Raw genomic sequence first — 23196 nt, 5'->3', positions numbered from 1 at the left:
AGGGACAGAATAATGATGCAGCTTGTCCAAGTAGCTTGTTGCCAGATCTCCTCAGAATCCTGGTACCACATACCTTGTCAGTGCTTCCCAACTCTGGTGTTCATGAATCTGGCCATATGATGTACCAAACCATGCAGAACCAGGAACCAATACCCCTTGCAGTTACCACAGCTGATGCGTAAGTGTTGATGGGGGGGCACAACTCTGCACAACCACCACCACCCACCATCAGCACAGAAATTGCACCACTGCCACCTCCTCCCTCCCCCCACACACACACTGCTGCCAGGCTGTAGCCCTGTATCCCTTGCCCCACTGTTAGTGCAGAAAATCAAACTATAGGCACACTCAGGGGCAGATATAGTGGGGTTCCAGTGGTGCAGTTGCATTCCCCTTTTATTCTCCTTCCACCAAAACATTAAAATCAACTGCCAGGGAAGGCATCAACAGTGCTGAAATGCTGTGGGACATGGTGTACAAGGGGGTTATGTTTCATTTTTTAAACTCTCACATTGCAAAGACTGCTCATCTTTATGGGGTATATTGTGCTTGATTAATTTAGGACTATATTACAAAAAAAGGCTGATTTTTTTTTACTAAAATATCAATTGAAGTGCAAATGGCTGTGCTTGTGACATGTTGTGCTATTTAATTAGTTTGTATAGCATGCTTGCTGTTCTTTGACACTTTAATAAAACCTGTTGGCATAGCTGCAGCTTCTCATTTCCTTGCAGTTAAGTGGCCAACCACAATTGCTTAAAGCAAACACAGAACATTATTAAACTTGCAAAAAGGTCCATGGAAAAATTGAATAGCACTGCAATGAGGCCAGCTGACTGCTAGCAAGAAGAAACTACTTTTAAAGCCATTAAACAAGGTGTTATTTGTAAAACTAAGTTAAAAAGAAACTGGGAGGCAGATTCAATGACAGTGCTATCTGTATTGTGCACTGCCCCTTCAGTTCTCCTTTGCTCACTTACCTCTTTTGCATGTGTGGGATAGAGTTGTACAGATTGGACTTGTGTAGGCACCTGCAGGTACCATTGTGAATAGGTAGTCCATGACTTCCTAGCACTGGCCCCACTCCCTGTCCATTATCTCCTGTTCAAAGAACCAATCCAAAATCCTCTGCTCCTGATCTTTTTGTGAAATGTAGAAGATCACTGATCTTGGCACCTCTCTTGCATCCTTTATTTATCATCCATGGATTCCACTGTCTTTTCTCCTCTCTGCAGAGAATTCCATATGTGCGCTCAGGCTCCTGAACAAGGTAGCTAGCCCTTCAGATCCTCTCCATAAATTCCCTCCACTTGATTTCTTCATGACAGCCACCATTTGCAATGCCTGCAATTTTAGTCTGCTCTCCTCTCATAAGTGGGCTAAGCTTTCCAGAGATGCTGAAGTGAGTGTCATTAGATAAATAGCTACCTTCTACCACACTGAACCACCACAGAAGTGGCAGGATGTAAACCAATATGGACTTTGTCACTGAGGCATTCAGCAACTTAACTGTTCAGGAATTGTGATGGTTCAAGAACATTTGCCAGAAAACAGTCCACTACACCTCTCAAGATATCTTCCTCAGAAAGGGACTGGTGAGGGTGAATAGTGACTTGACACCAAAAAATGTTGAGCAGCAAGGGGCCATATATTTTGCAGGTGAAATCACAGCTCCAATTTTGCATAAATATCATAAAACTATGCTCCATAAATAGTGTGGTTTGACTAACCCTGGAAATGCATTAAGCAAAAAAAAAAGTGGTGGTGTTATGTAACAGGTCTCAAGAGGTATGTGATTATATGATCATTGTTAGAACTGCTAAAGCAATAGAAGAGAACACCTCGTGAATTACTTATATGCTTACATTTTTCCCTTCTTTGTGGCAATCTCAGGACACACATGGTGTCAGAAGCAGGAATACGTGGAGAGGAAGCTGCTGTGTTCTGCATGGCTTTGGCCCTCAACTGAACCCAGCCTACCCCAGGAAATCCAAAATCCTCCCCCACTGTGAATTCATTAACCATCTACCAGGAAATCCCTCCCTCTTCACACCAGAGGTTACCTCAGAACAATAACAAACATAGCAGGCAACACTTAGCGGGCCAAGACTCCAGCTGTTCTGCTCCCACCTCTGCAGATGTGTCCACATTTGCTGCTGCCCAGGTCCTTAGAGAATTCCCCCAGGATGTCAACTGAAAAACTACTTGCTGTGTAAGCTTGCTCCACATTCACTGCAGATTGAGACATGGGAATTGTGGATATTTACTGAAACCCTCCAGAGTCGCCTTCATTCTACTCTGGAAAGAAGACCCCAATCCAGAAGAAGGGGGTCATGAGAGATAACAGGTTCTGTGTTAGAAATGCAGGCAAGAGCTTTGCAGTCCTTGTAGCAGGGCACTGCTGGACATCTGTTGTTTAACATCCATAGGCCCCTAGGAGAGCTGCATGATGTGCCCGGTACACTCCCAAGCACTGCAAGGCATTCCTACATGTGCCCAACTGAGCAAGCTAGCTCAAGATGGTGTTATGGCAATAAATATTCCTACAACAGGGTTCACTTCGATGCAGTCTGGAACATCTCTCAAAGAAATAAGGGGGTTAAATGGCAACAGAATAAAACAAAGCAGCATCCAGCTTCCAGCAAGTAGAGGTTAGAGAAGCCAAAGGCCGTAGAGCAAGGAATTGTGGGAAAGCTTTTAAAGGACCACCTGTGTTCGAGACCTGAAATATAAAAAAAAAAGAGTGAGGAAAGAAGAAGAAAGGGAGATTAAAAAATGGTGAGTAGGGAAGAAGAGTAAAAAGCAAAAATAGTGGAAACAAACAAAAAAACCCACATTGAATGAAAAATTTAAAATAAACAGAAAATTATTTTTGTTTAAATGTGCATAACAAAAGTGTTTGAAATTATCCAAAAAGCTGACTGTTTTGGTCTACGTCTATTAACTAAAGACAATGTAGCAGTATGCGTTTGTGGTATACACACACACACACACAAAAATACATACTGGTAATATTTATGTAAAACAATTTTGTTAAAAACGCCTGCTGCAGTAACTAACTTTCGATACGGCAACTAGAAAGTAGTCAAGTTTTTTGCCCTCTTATTCCAACTAAAAGGCAGGATTAGATCTAAGCCAAGAAAGCATGGCAATTACTGGGGAAAGTAAAAGTTATTATTACTTAATATGGGTATCTTTGAAATGCCTCTATCTTCTCAGCATCTGCTGTATATGCTATAGTTATTTTTATAGTGATTAATATTATTTAAAGTATCAGCATTCTTTTGTTAATCTTATAATACCTAATTAGGAAGAATATTGCCTCTTGGGGAATAAGTGATATAATGGCCCTCAGGGGAACATTTTTAAGATGCCATTGTCTTAGTTTGCATTTTCAGGTAGGCCTCTTTACATTTATGTTGCCTTTCTTTTATTACCATAAAATCCAAGAAGTTATCCTCCTTTGGGTGGATGAAAAATCCATATGGGCTCTAAAATTGCTTCCCTTACTTGGAGAAAAAAAAAAAAAAAAAAAAAGTGATGAAACCTTATTATGAATAAACATGCCTTCATAATTAGAGCCAGACAATACCCTTACTTCTAACCTATTCAATTTAAAGTAAATACCAGTCTTGATAGTTGTTGGTGCAGGTGTAACTCATGAATTCAGACTAGATTTATCTAGCACTTAGCTGCTCAAATTAGTGTTGGCAGCAGAAGATGCTCCAATTTTTCATAATGGGAAGTATCATTAAGGTGCCACAGAGCAACGCTAATCAAAGTTTATCTTAAAAGTCCATAAATCGTCTCTTGTGAATTTGCTGTGAATCAGTCCTAACTAAATGTCTGCCAAAATACATCATATTCCATTAAAAATTTAGCAAATGGAAGTGAGTGAACTAAATCAGACATTGTGTCACCTGTCAGTTTTTTGACTGTTGGTTCTTTTTTATTTCAACAGCATATAAAGTGTACTTGGCACATAAGACAGCCAGTTTAAACCCAGAAAGTGTTACAATTGGAAGTGTGAATCCTGGAAAAAGGTCTGCTAACTGTAAGGCACCACTTGTGTGGTTCTCTGCTGGACTGAGCAGTATATTTTACAGAAGTGAAATTGTAATATTTGTGAACAATAAAAAAGGGACTAGGGGATTACAAAGTAAATTAATGAGGTTACTTGAGTATGTTATACACATATAATGCATGTTTTAAACTGTGCAACTGTATGTCTATGGAAAAAGTATAAAATATACCCAGATTCATTCATTTCTGTATTAAAGGGCTGTGGGGTGGAAGCCAAGTCCAGATTTGATAGTGTATAGCTATATACTTAGTGAGATTTCTTTGAGATCAATATTATTTATTGTTTGAGTGCCCGAATATATACTACATGCTGAGTTATGCCAGGGATTAGTTCATGTCATTGTATAATAATATTTCTAGACAGAGGCAGAGATTTTGAATGTGAGATGTATACTTTCCACCTAAAGTATCATTTATTTCCCACTTGGAAATACACAGCATCATAACCAAGAATAACTCTGCCTAACAGAAGACAGTGGACTAAGAAGAACCTGGACACTGCTAAAGAATTAATGACCTTTTGCTTTTAAAGTCTCGTGCAATTTTCTGTTATCAAGACATTGTTATGCTTGTTAAATGAAGTACTGGAACAAATTCAGCCATGCCTTGATTGGCCTCAACTATTTAAATAAAGCAGGAATTGCTACCAGTTATACCAGTTGCCCCAATGTGTCCGAAAAATAATTTATATAATGAATTTCCTGCCAGTTAATGACCAACTCAAGGGCCTTAGGGCACAAGGTGAAATTTTTAACTCAAAGTGTTGTCACAGTATACTCAATCTAGAGGTCAGTATTGCTATTACAAAGGACTTAGTAGTAACCCATAAAATAACTTTACTCTTGAATTTTCACCAACAAAATTTGTCCTTTCCCTGAGAAAGGGACAGTTTAAAGCTGAAGCAAATGCTGCTGTAAAAAGTGCACTTTGTTTACAGATCTAGTTTCCTAGCAGTTAGGCTAAGTACAGACAGTCAAACAGTCCAAGGTTGAATCAATTCAATCTTCACAGGTTAGTCTAAGCTGCAGAGATTGAACCGATAAGCAAGTGAACAGATATTCACCACTGATTCCAGAAACACAGCCACATGCCTGCAATGGCCCAGGCCAGAAGCAAGTGGGGGGGAAGCAGGGAAGCGGCACAGCAGCACCAGAGCTCAGCTCCATGCTCAGCTGGAGCAAACAGCTTGGGCCAATGCTAGCCTGCCCACCCTTTGAGGGGGTTGCAAGGCATCCTGGGATGCTGGTGGGGACTGTGAATTAACTTGAATTTGGGGTGGATCTGGGACAGAAGTTCAGTAAACTAAATATAACCAGAGTCAGTTAAGTCTGATACTACATCCATCTAGATTTATCTTAAACCAGTTTTGGCCATTTTGAAAGTAGTTTATGTGCACTGAACTTCCGTTGCGTTACAGATTTGAACCAGTTTCCAATCAATTATACCAGTTTGTGTGTAACTTATGTCCCTAGCCTTAATGTTTGTCAGGTCTTCAAATTAAGTACTACAGTAAGTTAGTAATTGTAGCTTTATGATCTTGAATTTGTCTAGTTTGGATATACTGAACCTAAATGCAAGTTGTTACTTCTCCACTGGTCCTCTGTTATCATTAGTAGTTATCAAGCATTGATAGCATTCTTGGATTATATGAAACACAGAAACACCCCCCCCCCCACCATAATCCTTGGTAAAAGATTCCCTCAGGAAACAATTAGTGTTGTAAGAACAACAACTTTATTGAACTTAGTAACTTCTTACAATTTAAACACATTTTTACCTGCCAGTAGATGTCACTGTTTATATGAAATATCTGCATGTATACATATGTAACAGTGTTTGAATTAAGAACTAAACAGGAAGATCTAATGAGGTGGCCAGGGAAATAGACCATATCAATCCTAGGCCACTTTGGTATCCCTACTGTCACCTACCTCTTATTGGGAGAAAAAGAGACTAAACTGACATGCTAAAATAGGCAATCTGGACTTCCAAAAAGCCTTTTACATGGTTCCCTATCAGAGGAACTTAACAAGGTTAGGTAGTCATGGTGTCTCAGTACTGGGGCCCCAGGGATGGCTATGATGCCCCTAGGGCTCTGTGACTCTGCCAGTTTTACCCTACAGGCACCTTCTAGTCTGTCCTGCCATGTCTTGTTGGTTTAGATAGTAGATAGGGAGACTGCCCTCAAGTTGCTGCACAGTCATGGTCCTGATGGCCCCTACTAAACCCTGTGGGTTCTTGGACCCCCTTGCCAGGTCCCACTCTAAGTAGGTGCCCCACAGGACACCTCAAACCTCATGGGCTAAATGCGTCACTCCAAGACCACCGCTTTACCGCACCCCATGCCTCTCAGATAGTATATCAATGTTATCCCTGTAATGAGGTCTCAGCCTAACTAGGCTTTCTGTTATTACCTGGTGCTGGGGCTCTCTGCAGCCCTAGCACTGTGGCTCCACATGGTAGCAAGCCCCCTATGAGGCCTCCTCCTCCCTAATGAGCCTCATTCCAGTCCACAAGTTTAAACAACAACATACATGAGCCCCTGGGCTACAATCTAACAATAGCAATAACAATGGCACTGAAGGCCACACTCTGCGCCTTTAAGAGGGCCACTTTCTCCTTCAGCAATGTGTGCCTCCTATCCCAGGTACTTCAGGAGCTCCTACAACCCATTAGTCTTACCAGCAGCAGAACAGGCAACCAAGCAGCACCACAGAGATTTTTCTGCACAAATTCCTTCCCCCTGGCTACTGCCAGAGCACTAACTGCCTCCAGTCCCAGCCAGCCCTGGGGTTTATGTGTCCAGGGCCCTGCCTTCCTCCAGTCAGCTGACCAGGTCCAGCTGCTGGCTAATTTCTTCATTAGCCTGCTGCCATGGCAACCTGCACCTGTGGGGGTTCTGCCTGGCTCCTAGGGCCCTCTCTCTAAGCAGCTTCTGCCCTTAAAGGAGCAGGCACACCTTAGTGCCCTGTCATACATGGATTATGGGGGAGGTCCATTTGCAGATTACAAAGTGGACTAAAAATAGAAAATAAGGAGTCAGTTGAAAATAAATGGTGAGTTTTCAGGATGGAAACAAATAAACAGTGGGACCCCCCAGGGATTTGTTTTAGGACCTGTCCTGTTTAACATCAATATTCAAAAGATTTGAAAAATGGAGGAGTAGTAAGGTGTTCAAAGTTGCAAATGACACAAAATTATTCAAAGTGATAGAGACCAAAGTGGACATCAGACAACTACAGAATGATTGAGCGCTATTGAGCAAATGGGCAACTGAATGGCAGATGAAATTCAGTGTAGATAAGTGTAGAATCCAGTCATGACCCTAAGGAAAGGAAGGAAGGAGAGCAGCAGAGAAGGACTCTGGACTTCAGAAGAGAAGACTTGGACTCCCTCAGGGAACTGATGGGCAGGATCCCCTGGGTGGCCAGTTTGAAAGGCAAAGGAGTCCAGGAGAGCTGGTTGTATTTAAAAGAAACCTTACTGAGGGCACAGGAACAAACCACCCTGTTGTGCAGGAAGACTAGCAAGTATAGCAGAAGACCAGCTTGGCTTAGCAGTGAATTCTTCGGTGAGCTAAAACACAGAAAGGAAGCTTATAAGAAGTGGAACTTCAGGCAGAAGTTTAGGGAGGAGTATAACAGTATTTCTCAGGCATGCAGGGATGAAACCAGGAAGGCCAAAGTGCAACAGGAGTTGCAGTTAGCAAGGGACATAAAAGCAACAAGAAGGGTTTCTGTAAGTATGTGAACAACAAGAGGAAGATGAGGGAAAATGTGGATCTTTTACTGAACAGGGGAGGCAACCTAGTGAGAGATAATGCAGAAAAGGCTGAGGTACTCAATGCCTCTCTTTACCTCAATTTTCACAGTCCAGGTCAGGTCCCAGGCTACTGCACCTGGCAGAACAGTTTGGGGAGGAAGTGAGCCACCAGCAGTGGCAAAAGAACAGGTTAGGGACTATTTAGAAAAGCTGGATGTGTACAAGTCCATGCGGACAGATGCATGGCGTGTGAGGGTGTTGAGGAAGTTGGCTGATGTGATTGCAAAGCTGCTGGCCATTATCTTTGAAAACTTGTGGAGACTGGGAGAGGTCCCAGGTGATTGGAAAAGGGCAAATACAGTGTTCATTATTTAAAAAATGGAAGAAAGAGGATCTAGGGAACTACAGACCAGTCAGCCATACCGCAGTCCCCATAAAATCATGGAGTGTGTTCTCAAGGAATTCATTTCTAAGCACTTGGAGGAGAAGAAAGTGATCAGAAACAGTCACATGGATTCACTAAGGGCAAATCATGCCTGACTGCTTTCTAGGATGAGATGACTGGATCTGTGGATGTGGGAAAAGCAATGGATGTGATATATCTTGCCTTTAGCAAAGGTTTTGATACAGTCTCCCACAACATTCTCACAAGCAAGCTTACACAGTACGGGTTGGATGAGTGGACTGTAAGGTGGATAGAAAAGTGGCTGGATCATTCAGTTCAAAGGGTGGTAATCAATGACTTGATATCTAGCTGGCAGTCAGTACCAAGTGGAGTGCCCCAGGGGTTAGTTTTGGGGCTGGTTTTATTCTATATCTTCATTAACAACCTGGAAGATGGGATGAAGTGCACCCTCAGCAAGTTTGCAGATAACATCTAGCTGTGGGAAGTAGTGGATACATGGAAGGGTAGGGCTGGGATTCAGAGTGACCTCAACAAATTGGAAGAATGGACCAAAAGAAATTTCATGTTGTTCCATAAGGACAAGTGCAAAGTCCAGCACTTCCGACTGAACAATTCCATGCACTAGCGCAGGCTGGGGACTGATTCGCTAAGCAGCAGCTCTGCAGAAAAAAACCTGGGGGTTACAGTGGACTTATGAGGATAGGCTGAGGGAACTAGGCTTATTGGACATTTTTACACATGTGAGTGCCACTGCGCCAGGCACTTTGAAAAGCTCCTGGCGCTGTAACACTTGTAGATGTATAAGCAGGGGAAAGTGTGTCAGTGCTGAGAAAATGGCAGCGGCATGCTTTTGAACTAAAATACATTGGAGGTTACTTTAGTTCAAAAGTGCACCACTGCATGCTGATGTGCATTTTGCCACTTTCACAACTGCATGGGGTGCAGTGCAGTTTGCCTCAGGTCAGGCGAGATCTTCCAAAGTGACAGCTCTTTGGTGTGTCATGGGACAGAAAAGTATATATATAAATGCCTATTTTTAGTCTGGAGAAATACCTGAAGGGTGATTCCAAATCAGATGGAGCTAGACTGTACTCAGTGATGGCAGATGACAGAACAAGGACAGATGGTCTAAAGTTGCAGCAAGGAACTCTCTCACTAGGAAGGTGGTAAAGCACTGGATCAGGTTACGCAGGGAGGCTGTGAAATCTCCACCCTTGGATGTTTTAAAGAACAGGCTAGACAAAGCCTTGGCTGGGATGATCTAGTTGGGGCTGGTCCTGCTTTGAGCCAGGGTTGGACTAGATGACCTCCTGAGGTCCCTTCCAACCCTAATTTTCAATGATTCTATGATTATAAAGTGATGAACCTGGGCAAAAATAACCCAAGCCATACCTACGCTGTGATGGGCTCTACTTTAACTGTTACCACACAGGACAGAGATCAGTGAGTCATTGTGGGCAGTTCACTAAAAGCATCAGCTCAATGCTCAGCAGCCATAAAAAGGCAAAAAAAATGTTAAGGGAATTGTAACCAAAACAGAAAGTATTGTTATGCTCATTTATAAATCCAGGGTGTGTCCACACCTTGAATACTGTGCCCAGTTTTGGTCCCTGCACTTCAGAAAGGATATAGAAGAACTCAGGAAAGTACAGAGAAGAGCAACAGGGAAGATTAATGGTATGGAGGGGCTTTAACATGAGAAGAGACTATAGAGGCAAGGCCTGTTCAATTTAGAAGACACGCTTGAGGGGGGACATGCTGAGGGTTACAAAATACTAAATGGGGTTTATTATTTACTAATCTCTCACAACGTAAGAACTAAGAGTCATAAAATGAAACCAGTAGGTAGTAATTTTAAAACTAACAAAAGGAAATTGTTTTTCACACAATGTGTAATTAATGTGTGGCACTCATTCCCACCAGATGCTGTGGAAGCTTACAGTTTAGCCAGATTCAAAAAGAGACTGGACAAATTCTTGGAGGACTGGAAAGGGAGAGGCGCAGGCACCAGAGAGTGCTGTGGAGAGGCAGGGCAGGGGATCAGAGTGGCAATCAGGAAGGGTGCGTAGCCAATCTGCAGCATGCTTGCCAAAAAAGTTGGCCCCTGCTGCACTAGGAACTATACTGTGAAGAAAAGTTCACCAGGTAACCTAAAAATGATAGGCCTAGATTTTCAAAGGTCAGTAAGAGCTAGATCATCACAAGGAGTTATGCCCATCAGTCCAACATATCTGTACCACCGAGATCCTTAAAGCACCTGTTCAGCTGCTGCTGACAGTCTCTCAACACCTAAATTGCTACAGTGGGCTTGTGCAAAACTGCTTATACTCCTAATCTGGAGAGGGGAGGGCAGGATTTGGTGTCTACCTACCTATTGTGCCTGATTCAGTAGGTATTCTTAGAACACACCTAACTCACACAGAAGACAGCTGCGATCAAAGCTATTTTTGTTCCATTACATTTACAGCTCAATGATTAAGGCACATAACTAGAATGTAGGAGTCCTGTTTTCAAATCCCCACTGTGCCTGGTTTGGAGAAGGGAACCCAAACCAAGGTCTCAGTTCCCAGAGGGTTGCCCCAAACTGTGTGTCATTGGTCAGGCTGGGTTGGGACTTTCTCTGTCTCTCCTGTTGAAAGTGTTCCACTCTATAAAGAATTAAAATGAAAACTTTCATTGGAGTAGGGTTGTGAGCCTAGGTCTCCTATGGCCTTAGCCACTGAACTAACATGCACAATGTGCTTTTGTAAGAAAGTGCTGAACTACTTTAGTCACCTAGCGCCAGGTTATATAGCTGAGAATCCCGAAGAGAGATAAGTGCCTAAGTGCATTTGAGGAGGGGGCTTGGGCTCAGATGCTCCCCTCAGTGTTTCCTAATGGCCAGCTTAGGCAGCTTCCTGAGTCACCTTCCCAGCTTTTGTGAACCTTGTTTTTAGGTACCTAACTGTCTCCATGGAGCCTGGGTGCCTAACTCAGATCACCTGAGTGTTAGAGATGACAACATCTTCCTGTGGGATCACTAGTCACAAGTGAATTTTCCTTTTTAGGTATCTCAGTTTTTGATGGCACCTTAAAGGGATCAGATTTTCAGAAAAGGCTCAGAACTCATCCTCTGAATATCAGCTTCTTTAAATTATTAGTTTGGACATCCCAAACCAGTAGTACCCTTTGAAAAATGTAGGCTATCAAATGTTATCTTCAGTTACCTAGGACTGGATGGCCAATCTGTGGCACTCATGCCAAAAGTAGCATAGGCAGCCTCTGTGTATGGCACAGGGCAGATTGGTAAGTGACCAGGGAACAGTGCAAGTTTGGGCAGAGAGCAGAAAACAAAGCAGCAAATCAGGAAGGGGAGTGGAACTTGGGAGGGGTTCAGGGCTTACCTTGTGGCATACCTGCCAAAAAGTTTGGCCTCCATTGAACTAAACAATTATTTTTCTTTACTCAGGCCAACATACAGAGTATTTGACACAGTTAATCTCTGTTTTTTTCTATAAACCCATATAACTTCGGTTGGATCACTAATGTTTAGGAAAGGCTGTCCTCTTTATAGATCATTTAAATCAAGAGATCTTGTGCTTTTAATTTAGAAATGAAGAGCATTCCACCCTCTACTGGTACTCATACAGTGAACTCTTTCTGGACTGTGCTCTTATAATTTGTAAAGTAGCTAAAGTGCTGGGTATGTCACAGATGAATAAATGACAGGGAGTGAAATTTTCAAAAGCCTGTGAGTAATTCAGGATCATAGCTCTCCTGCCCTGGTCACAAGTCTAGTGATTTTAGAGAATCTGTCTACACCATGTTATGGTGCAGACAAACACAAGCTAGAATAAAAGTAGCTGTGTTGGCTACTGGTCTTAGTCTATCTTGAGCAGCATGGCAAACGTGCCTGAAAAACTAAGTTAAGTATGAGTGGTTAGCCCACATGGACCTCAGTCTGTCTGCAGCTAGACTGCTACCAGTACCAAAGCTTGCTTGCTTTAAGTTAGCTCGTATACCATAGCAGTCTGCATTCATAGTGACTGCATTGTAATGACACTTCAATCATGTCTACACCACAGACTTACAGGACCAAGTACAATTAAATAGCGGCCCTAATGAACCTGTAGGTAATATTATGTGAAAGTGGCTACACTGTTTCCTGTTTGGGAGTAGCATGTACAGAGCCGCACAAGTATGGGTGCAGCACTTTCTAACAAGGCAAGTCTGTCATGGGATGTGCTCTTAGAAATATAAGAGAAACAACATGGTGCATGCACTCCTGTCAAGCCAAGGCCAGTTAGTATTGTGAAGGTGGCTGTAACATCAGAATATGTAGGTGACAAGTCCATAACAAATATATTGTGTGTGCCTTTGTTGAAATGAAGGGCCTTGAGTCCTTGGTGCCATCTAGTTTATTTTTGGGAGAAACTGTAAATTCATAGAAATAAACATTTGGGAGTAAACAAAATGACTCCTGCTGACTCCTTGCCTCCTACTGCTCAGTGGGTGCATGTACACAAGATGCTAAATGTGCAGTAGACTAATTCTATTGCACATTAGCGTGTCACAGCAAAAGCCATGCTAATATGCTAATGCACGGTAGTATCAGCCTACTGCGCATCAACATCACCTAAAAGGTGTGCACCAGTTGTACTGCCCATTGATTTAGTACCACATGCAAGTACTAAACTTAATGCTTAGTAACTACAGTGCATTAATGAATGTGTAGATGCACCCAGTGACATAACTTGGGTATGACTACTAGGGCAGCCACCTCTAGCACAAACTTGGAGAGGAGGGTGGAAAAAAACAGTCACTGTCTCCACTGCTACTACTTGCTGGGCATGTCTACAATGCATTTGATTTGGGATCAGCTTACTCAAAAGTAAACTACTCATGAATAAAAGCTCCTAGGCAGGCATCTACATGTAGGGAAGCGGGAGCAGATTTGCTGCTAATGACAGCAAACTTCTCCCACTTCCTGGGGCCCTGCAATGGGCCCTTGCTGCCACCAGGGAGAGCTCTAGGCTCCCCCTGGGTGCTAGCGCAGGGGCTAGCAGGTAGTATGCTAGCCAGGGCTGGGACATTGCTCCCTGTCCCCAGGGGGCTGCCTGCTGCCAGGGCAGAGACAATGTCCCCCAGCCCATGGAAGCAAGGAGCTCCTGGCCTTGGCTTCCCAATCAGGGGCAGAGGACTTAGAAAGAGCTGCAGCCCCTTCCCCAATGCACCAGTGGGGCAGCTACCTGGCTGCTAGCTGCCCCACTACCGAATCACGGTAGGGAGCTGTGACCTACAACATGCCTGCAGCTCTTTCCAAGCCCTGTGCCTTGATTACCAGATTGGGGCACAGGGCTGGGACTTGCCCCTGACCAGTACAGTTCCCAGCTGAGTCTGGGGAGACTGTTCCCTGCTCAGCTCTGCAAGCATAGAGCTGGGTGGAGAACAGGCTGAGGAGTATTTTCCCCCGCTCAGTTCTGCTTACAGAACTGAATGGGGCACAAGCTCTCCAGCCTGTTCCTCACCCAGCTCTGCACTTTTGGAGCAGGGCAGAGAACAGGCTTCCCAACCCCCACCAGCAGGGAGCTCCCAGCACTGCCTCTGCACCATGGGGCCAGAACTGGAGACCCTTATATCCCAGCACCAGCTCTGTGGCCTTGGTGCTGGCAGTGGGAGACCCTTATCTCCCAACCCCCCTTCCCACTGAGAGATAAGGATCTCCCAGCTCCCACTTTCCAATCCAGTCTCAGAGCAGGAGACTTGGAGCTCCCTGATTCCTGGGGCAAAGGGACATAGTCCCCACCCAGGCTCTGGTGACAGAGCCTGCCCCAGCAGCAGGCTCCTGGGGGTAGGGAGCAATCTCTTGCCCCACCAGTGGATGGCAGACTGGGAGTAGATTTGCTCCCAGTCAGTTGTCTACACAAGCATGCTGTCCCATTACTAATCAAAAGTAAATTTGCTTCTTGCATTTGCAGGTGGCAACTTTACTTGGGATTAGCGAGGTTTACTACATAGTAAAGCATGTAGATGCACATGCTTACTTTGCAGTAAACTTGAAGTATGCTACTGTGCAGTTAAGCATCTTACTATGTTTTATTTCAGTCTTTTAACTCCAAGGAGCTCATCTAACCAGAGCTTTCTGCCTCAGCCGTTTCCCCTTGCATTTACACTATTTTCTGTGTTGCAGCACAGATCATGCATGATTTTACTTGTGTGTGACTGTATTTTTACAACTACCTAGCTATTATTTTACACTAATTTTCCCATCTTCAAAATGTCTCTTTACTTTGTATATGTTCCTATTCAGATAACTAACACTTTATGCCATATTTTTACTATTCTGATATTGTTTCACACAAGAAGTGTATACAGACATTTCCAAGATAATTCCCTAAAAAGGAATTAAGTGTATTTTTGTAAAGCTTGTTAATTAAAACAGTTGGAGGCCTGGCAGTCTTCTCGGTAGTTAATGTGTCATCTTCATACTATCTCTTAAACCCAGTAATCTGCAAACCACCACTCCTGTATTAAAGATTTATATCCACTATAATTTACGTCAAGTTAGATCACAAAGCTTTTTTTTCTTCTTTTTTATGCAGTGTTTGGCAGCCACCCAACTGTGGAAGCTAGCCTGTTTTACATTAGTCAGCAATACATTTAAATCATTCCTACAAAATGTTTTACGGTTGATTACAAATTCTTATATGGCATTTTCAGTTAATGATTAGGCAAAGTAATATATCACCAAAATGATTGGGCACATGTGTATGTTGCTTACATGCTCCAACTGGAGAGGGTTTTTAAAATTGTTTTTCATATTGAAGAAGGATTCCAGAGAAAAAGGCAGAAGTCCCCCAGCCTTCCACTCCTGTCTTTTCTAGTACTGCCTAATACAATAGGCTTTTTTATTTTAATTTTTATTGTTTTCCTGATATTTATTTTACCAAGGAACTCTGGTTGACTGTCCAATGCTCTGTACACAAACACTGATAGGTGTTACTAATACATGATATCACTGCTGGACACTGTGTACAGGAGCTATAAAAATGCTGATCGGATCACTCGCTATTTTTTATTTGAAATGACAAACATGAGCTAGTTGCTGGAAAAGGAAGACCAGTCAGTGCTGGATCCAAGGATGCAGATGTCAAGTGTCTGCCAAGAAAAAGACTTTATACCTTTTCACACATGAGCATCGATGCATGCTCTTATGTCATTTGTGTTTCATAGGAAAATGGGAAAGGCTCTAATTCTCCCTGATGAATGGACTTAAGACATTTTAGAGAGCATCACTAATTGAGACCTGGTTCATTGACAAGACACTTAACAAATGACCAGAATCCTTGACAATGTAACTAGCTTAAGATAAACTATTGATTTTATTTCATTGGATGCGTGTTGGATCCTTGCAAACATTTAAGGATATGAGTAACTTGTGTGCGCGTTAGCCCCCATGGGTGGATGTAGAATATTGAAAAGGGGGTGCAGCTGGTGAGGTGCATCATGACATATAAAACAATATGTATTTTTCTTGACGGTGAGATAGAAACTTCGCTAATATGTAAAGGTCTAGGGTTGTATAGTTTAAGGTTGAAGCAAAAAAATACATATAACTTCACTGGAATGAGTTAAATGCAATACGCAGGGCTGTGAAATAGGAGCTTCATGACCAGGAACAGCTAACAGACAGCAGAATTGCAAAATAAAAAATAGTTTTATTGGTGGAACATCAAGAGCATTAGAAAGAAGACAGGGTTGTTAACAGCTGTGGAATGAAGAGTTTAGAAGGGATCGGGAAGATTATAATAAGCCATGAAGTCAAGTGACTCCTTCAGCACTGCCTGACTAGAAATGCTGATGACACTGCAAGGCAGTTGGTTTTAAATTTGGTGTGAAATAGAGATCAAAGTGGGGTACAAGTATACCAGTGCACCCCCTCCCCTCCCCCAGATCTGCCCTTCAGAGCCCCACAAAATAAATGGAACTACTCATATGTAGAAAGTTACTTGTGTTAAGTAGATGCAGGATTGGGACCCATGGGCCTGCTCCTGTATCTTACTGTAGACAGGTAGACTGTCTGTGTGGAACCCTGTTAACATCAGCACGACACTGCAGGACTCTGTCTTTGGAGTAATGGGACCAATGTGTATAAAAGCAGAAGCTGTGCTGCAGAGCAGGAATATGCAAAATGTGCATTTTCTCTGTAACAATATTCAGCTTCCGTACAGTGCATTTTATTTAAGATTTCAAAAGATTTACAAGTTACAGGCATCTTGGCACCCTATAAGGTTAGGTTTATTGTACATCTTGTTTTATTTATAGGCTTCTCCTACCTCTTGTTCCAGGCATATAGAAAATAGAAAAGCTTCTACAAATATGACAAAATTAACCAATGTTAATTGTTAATTCTTACAGCCTTTCACACACCTTGGACTACTCACATGCTCCCTAACAGACTTGGAGGCTGTGTAGATTCACCTGAAAGATCAAAGGCACATCAGTAAGGAAAGCAAGTTCCAATGTCATGTTCCCTTCGCAGATATGTATTTAAGCCAGTTCTATCCATCTAAACCATAGGGCTGTTAGGTTGAGTTCTTTAGCTGAATTCAACTGCCAGGATATCTCAAGCACTTATTAAGATCCCAGAGTGTTTCCAGCTTTATAAGTAAAGACTAATACCTTGAGTTGCTCTGGGAAATAAACTGGGAGCTACTGCAGAACTCAGGGGCAGTATTACCTGGATAAGAAACAGAGCTAAACAGAGGAGTGTCAGGAGTAGCACTGTAGCAATTTAATCTGAAAATGAACAAGGCATGACTAACAAGATGTTGGCACACGTGGGGAAAGTCACAACTTCTCACCACACAATTATGCCTAAGGTTTGCTTTAGGTGCCTAAGTCCATTTATGGATCAAACACAGAGATTATGTGAAAAAAAATGCTCAAGGTCACACTGCAGTCCCAGCTGCATTGTCTCTCTGTTTCTAAGGAGGTGAGATCCAGTTGAAGCTTTGCATATTCTACTGTGGGTACCAGTTAGCAAAGAGACAGTTGCTGTTTCCTGCTTAAGGACCACGCCACAATTTTGACAGAAACAAAATCTTCACTGGAGTTAAGGAATGCTTTCCTGAGTAAAACTGCAGAATCGTTCCCTAAATTATACTCTCTTTAAATAAAGTTTAATGGAGAACTGTTTAAAGCAAACACATTTCTCTTAAGTGTGAGGCACTTCTTTCCCCCACCCTGCTTTCTTTCCTCCTTTTAGATTGACTTCCTTGGCTCAACTATTTATGATTCATTTTATGAAAGACTTAAGTTTTCTCTGAAGGCACTAAACAGAGCTACAGCTATTAAGTGGTTTTAGTGACTAGTACCAACAAGGAACTGCTTTCTTGAATGCTGTAAAACAGGCAGTGTCAATAGACTACAACCTGCAATAAACTATTAAAGGAGGAATTTATGATAGCTAGTTATTCTCCTCCTGAAATAATGTTGTTACAAGGCTGCCCTTTTCAGTCATCTGCCTGAGTCACATGACAGACTTCTAACAAAGGCAAAGGCCTAGATCCACAGTAACTGACTCCAAATAACCTAGGAATTGCCCTACATTATGCTGGCACATATGCCATTAGGTTTCAAAGAAGCAAAACAATAGTAATGCATCAGGCTTGTAATTATTACACAACAGACACTTGCTTTTAAGGTGGAGTCTTAATTATATATAGGGAACATGTTTACTCATTTTAATGACCGTAACATCAAATTATATGGGAATGCCTTTTTCTTTTTGCTTCTAATTAGAAATGGGTGAACCACAAGGGTAAAAATAAGCACTGACACAGCTGGCCAGTAGAATCAGCTGCACATCCTTCTGAGCTCAGAAAAATGTTCACTTCAGCGCCTTTCCCCCTTCTTCCAGCCCTAAAGCAGCTTCTGTGCTTTGCTGCATCTCTAACAGCCTGGCAGTCCCCAGTAGGCAGATGGTCAATGGTGCAAATTGATGTAAATTCACTGAAGACAGTGCAGCTATGTGAGTTTACTCCAGCTAATAATTTGGCCCTGGGTCTTCAACACTCACAAATGGCAGGAGGAAAAGGGAAGCAATCTATCCCTGACCCTCAAAGGGGTTAAGGCACTTACTCCAGAGATGCCTAAATAACTGGGAGGATCTGGTCTCTGTTCTATGATGCTTCTGATGAAAGCAGCTTCATAACATGTGAGATATAAACAAAGCGGACTGCTAGTAGCCTTTGGAAAAATGTTAAGCTTGATGAAGCAACTTGACAGGAAATGTCTTCCAATGTAGAGATCTATTGCAGGTCAAGGAGAGGGAACTGGTGTAGATCAGCAGTCACATAGGTGGTCAGAGAACGGGAGTAGCCTGGCTCCTTATTGCAGCCTGGAGGTCAGGAAGAAAGAGTTTTTTCTTCCATGGAAAAGATTACTATATTAGGGTTGGGAGGAAGAGAATGAAGAAAAAAGTTTGAGGAAGTGGGAAGAGAGTGAGGGAATAGGGTAATTGCCAAGCTTCAGACAAAAGCCCACACTGACTGAAATGCTCAGATTCACTAAACTTCATGCATCATTTAGTATTCCTGGTGCAGATTCTCCTCTTACCCCGTGTAAATCAGCAGTGATTCTCAAAAACCTTTAAAACCTAGTTTGCTTGACCTAATGAAAGACATATGTAGTGTACATACCAAATTGGAAGCTGCATTAATGAAGACCTCAGTAGCCATTTGAAGTAAACTTGGTCAGCATTGCTGTTCAGGACTTTTTAAGAATATAGTTTAATCTTAATATTTTCCTGCAGAAAAATGTTGTTTCTGATGCTTTTCCTGTACTCTGTTACCAAGCTGAAGAAAATGAATTAAAACTGCCACTGAGATTACAAAGTTATGATTTATAGTGTGTTCCTTTATTACTTCTCAACAAAGGAGCTATAGTCCTTCATATGACTGCCTGCTGCAGGCTCCATGGTTTACCACCTCAGCTTTCTCAAGACTGCATCTATATAGGAACACTCAGAAGCAATTAAAACATCAGAACAATGACATAAGAAACCACAGAAGTGGCCTGAACATCTACAATGAAACTAGGGATGCTTCCTGTGATTTTCCTAATGTTAATTTAAATTATAATTTTTCAATATGCTTCATAATCACACTATTATTTGGCACTTCAGTAGACCTTCTCTGGTGGTATCTGGGAGCACCTCACAAGCATTCACTGATTCCCCACAGGCCTGTGAGGTAGGTAAGGAATCTCAAGTCATTAAACAGGCTTGATTAGTATTTGTGAAAAGCTGATGTGTGCACACTAGCTAAAATTACAGAGCAGGAACCAGACGTGCAGTTCTTACCCAGGGAAATATCCCACTGGTTTGAGGCCCCCAAATCCTTCAGCTGGAAGCCATGCAATCAAATACCTCCAAGCATTTGACCACTATCAAGCAATACCAGCAACTTCCAGTGACTCTAAACCCTGCTGCCCTACAAGCCAACGTCTTCTTTTGAACCGTTGTGCAGCAGCAAAACCGTTTCATAAAGGAGCATCCACTGGAGGCAAGTAAAAAAAAAGGAAGAAAGAAAGAAAGAAAGAGTGTAAACAGAGAGAGCTGCTTAATTAAATGCAGAAAAACAGGATAAAAGACCACACTGGCTCTTGCTTTTCGGTCACATGTGCCTAGCCTATAATTGTCTCTAAATAACCATAGCAAAGGCAACGCAAAGCAGTGGCTTTCTGGCAGCGGGATGGAAACTCTGACAAGCGGAGCTGTTGAAAGCTTACGTGAACTTGTCACTGTCCCAGCAAGAGAAAATCCTGTGCAAACCCTGGCTGGCTGAAAGGTTTTTCCAATTAGCACCTCGGCGAGCCGCAGCTCGGCGGGGAGGCAAGCTCCCCTCGCCCGGGGCGAGCCCGGTCTGCAGCGCCCGTGTAAAAGCCGCGGGGCAGGGGAGAGGCAGCCGTGGGCACCGCCGGGCGGCCCGGGGCGGGTATGAGTCAGAGCAGCAAGTCGGCGCCCTGGGGCAGCCAGGGGAAGGCCGGGCGGAGGCTGAGAGGCTCCCGGGAGCGGAGGGGGCATCTCGCAGGAAGACGGGAACCGCCACTGCCCCGCCGAGGTGCCTGGCGCCCGGAGCACATCGCCGAGGCGGGTTTCTGCCGCGGGTCAGAGCAGCCCGGGCTGTGCCGCCCGGTTCGGACGCTGCCCAGTGTGTGCAAGGGCCCCGGTCGCGCAGCTACCGGCCCGCCCTGCGCCCCGCCCGCCGGAGGCGCCGCGGCACCTGCGCACGTGCTGGAGCCTCTCCCCGAGAACCGCGTTTCCGCCGATGGAGTTGGTCTAATGAAAGACATCCCGTCTGGCCGACGAGGAGCGCTTCGAGGCGTCCGCGGGGCTGGGCTGGCTCCCCGGACGCCCCCCGTGGGGCCGCGGGGACGTGCCGCAGCTGTCCCACCAGCCCCCGGGCTTCCGGTCTGCGCCCCCAGGTGCTCGAGTGTGAAAGCTGGGCTGTGGAACAGTAATCAGCTCCTGCGGCGCCCGACTCGGGCAGTGGCAAACGGTTTCCCACCTAAAACTCCGCACAGCTCAACTCCGGTGGTGCGCATTTACACGGACAAGTGCCGGGTGCTGCGCACTTAAATGGAAATAATAGGTACCAGAAATAATGGCAGGCAAGATCCGCTTTGGGCAAGGCTCAGAGCCGCTTTGCAGCGCTGCTGTTAGCACACCCCTACTTTCTGATTAGCATGTTTAAACTCAACTGTAGACAGGATTAAGCTCCACTTTCGGGATTGTACCATTTTAATGCCCTGGAAGCCAAAGGAGGAGTAACCTAATTTAAAATGATACCCGAAAAAAATATTTGCAAATTAGGTTTTTAAGTACTGGTTCCCCCCCCACCCCACATATAAAATACGTGAAAGAGAGAATTATCACGTGCAAAATCCAAGCAGTACAACTCTGGCTTCAATCTACGATCCTTTTTTAAGGAATTCATTTCTCTCTTTCTCAGGGTCTCTTTTGTGTTTGTTTGGTTTTGTTCTTTGGCTGGCAGCGTCTCGTGACATCTACCCAGAAATACCATCCTTGCCCAATGTAACTTTTCCTCTCGGTTGTGCACGTGTGTACAAAACCGGGAGTGTCTGAGGAGAGGGAGAAGGCAGCATATGCGCCTTTTGTCGTGTCCCCCCCCCCCTATATTTTCTATAATATATGTGGGGGGGAAAAGACCGTGAACTTCAACAAAATGGGAAATAACCTCATTTAGCAATGCGAACCAGCCCAGGCGAATGCTAGTTGGAAACCAAGGACTGAATAACGCCGGGTAGGATCCACGACAGGGTCCCGCAGCTTGTCAAAGCCTGTCTGGACAAAGGAAGCCAAAGTGAAACAAGGGAAATGTAATTTCGCACAGAAATGTTACATCGCATTAGCGGGAAAACGAGCTGCATTTCCAAGCGATGTTTCCTATTTGCTGGGATCCCAGCTGAACTTGACGGGGCACAGCCGCAATGATAATTAACTTTCGTCCAGAAAGGGTCTCTCTAACTTTTAGTTCTATACAATTACAACGAAAAAGAAAAATTTTCTCAAGTGAAAGCGTTATTTACATTTGGCTTTTGATGTCCTGGGAACACAAATCCCACAACTTTTAACTGTTGAGCTGCTGGAAGAGGTTTCTCTGAGACATTTCAGGGCGTAGCTACCCTGAACGACTTACTGTTCATTTAAAGCCGAGCATCTTACCTGCTAATGTGATCTGGTTCATCTGCGTCCCACTACAGAGACAAAAGCTAGCGGGGGAAGAAGGCACTGTTATATATGTGCAGGCAGCTCCTTTTTCACTTGCTCGGGTCAGGCTTTGGCACTACGTGTTCTGCACAAAGGAGAAAGCCGGCGCGACGGATGGTCACTCCCGAGGCTTGTGGCATTTTGTTCCATGGTGATTAGCTCGGGAAAAAACGAGGGGGAACTCGCTGGTCCCACCGCTGTAAGGCTGACCCAGGTCTCCCATTTCCCTGCCCCAGCTTCTTTATTTGTGACCTGTCCGTGCGCTTGGTCTTATGGCAGCCCTGCGGCGCAGCCAAAACAAGCGCTCGCACCTTTTGCTCAAGCTACTGTTTTATCTGATCGTTGCTTGGCAGAAATAAAAACAAAATAAAATAAACCCGAGTCACTGCTGTGGAGACACGCATGCACGCGGCGACTGGCTTTATTCCGGACTGAAACTAAGAGTTTGTCTTCGTGGCCGCTATAGAAAAGCAGAGACCAGGTTGTGGGGTTATTTCGTACGAAGACCTTCATGTGTCTGGGGAGCAAGAGGGCAAGAGGAAATGTGCCCCTCGCGCTAGGCAGCATTACAAGCAAAGCAGCTGGTGCTGCTGTGTGGGAGGGCTGTCCCGGAGCGCGAGCTCGGGAGGACGCGGAGCCAGCCGGGCTCCCTCTGGCAGTGCCTTTCGGGCAGGTTGTGCAGGATAACCGCGAGGGAGGCAGTTTGGACCCCGCTGGCGCCTTGGCAGCGGAGCCCGGGACGCCGTGGGAGCAGGGGTCGGTGGAGCAGGCTCCGAGCCAACCGCCCGCCCCGCCCCGCGGCAACTCCGCGGCCGACCAGCACAACGCTTTGCGCCGCGCGGCCCGCTTTGCTTTCCCAAACGCTTCAAACACGTCGCTCCGCAGCCCCAGGGACATGCTCTGCGGGCCCGGCCGGCGCGGAGCCGCGTGGTGCCGGCAGCGCCGTCCGAGACGCCTTCAAGGGTCGCTCTGGGCGGGGTGGCCCCGCTCCTGCCGCCCCGCCTCGCCCACTTGCTTTTGCCCAGCTGCCCCGTTCCCGTCGGACGCGTGTGTCTGTCACGCACGCACTCGCACGCGGGCTAGTGAGTGCAGCGCTTCCCTTTCGTAGCCGCGGACACGAGCCCCCCCGACGGGAGCGCGCCGGGCCGGGCCCCTCCCCGCAGCCGCCCGC

This window comes from Crocodylus porosus, unplaced genomic scaffold (assembly GCF_001723895.1).
Source record: "Crocodylus porosus isolate Cpor-Errol unplaced genomic scaffold, CroPor_comp1, whole genome shotgun sequence".
Taxonomy (NCBI): domain Eukaryota; kingdom Metazoa; phylum Chordata; order Crocodylia; family Crocodylidae; genus Crocodylus; species Crocodylus porosus.
Note: the sequence above shows the minus strand (reverse complement) of the source record.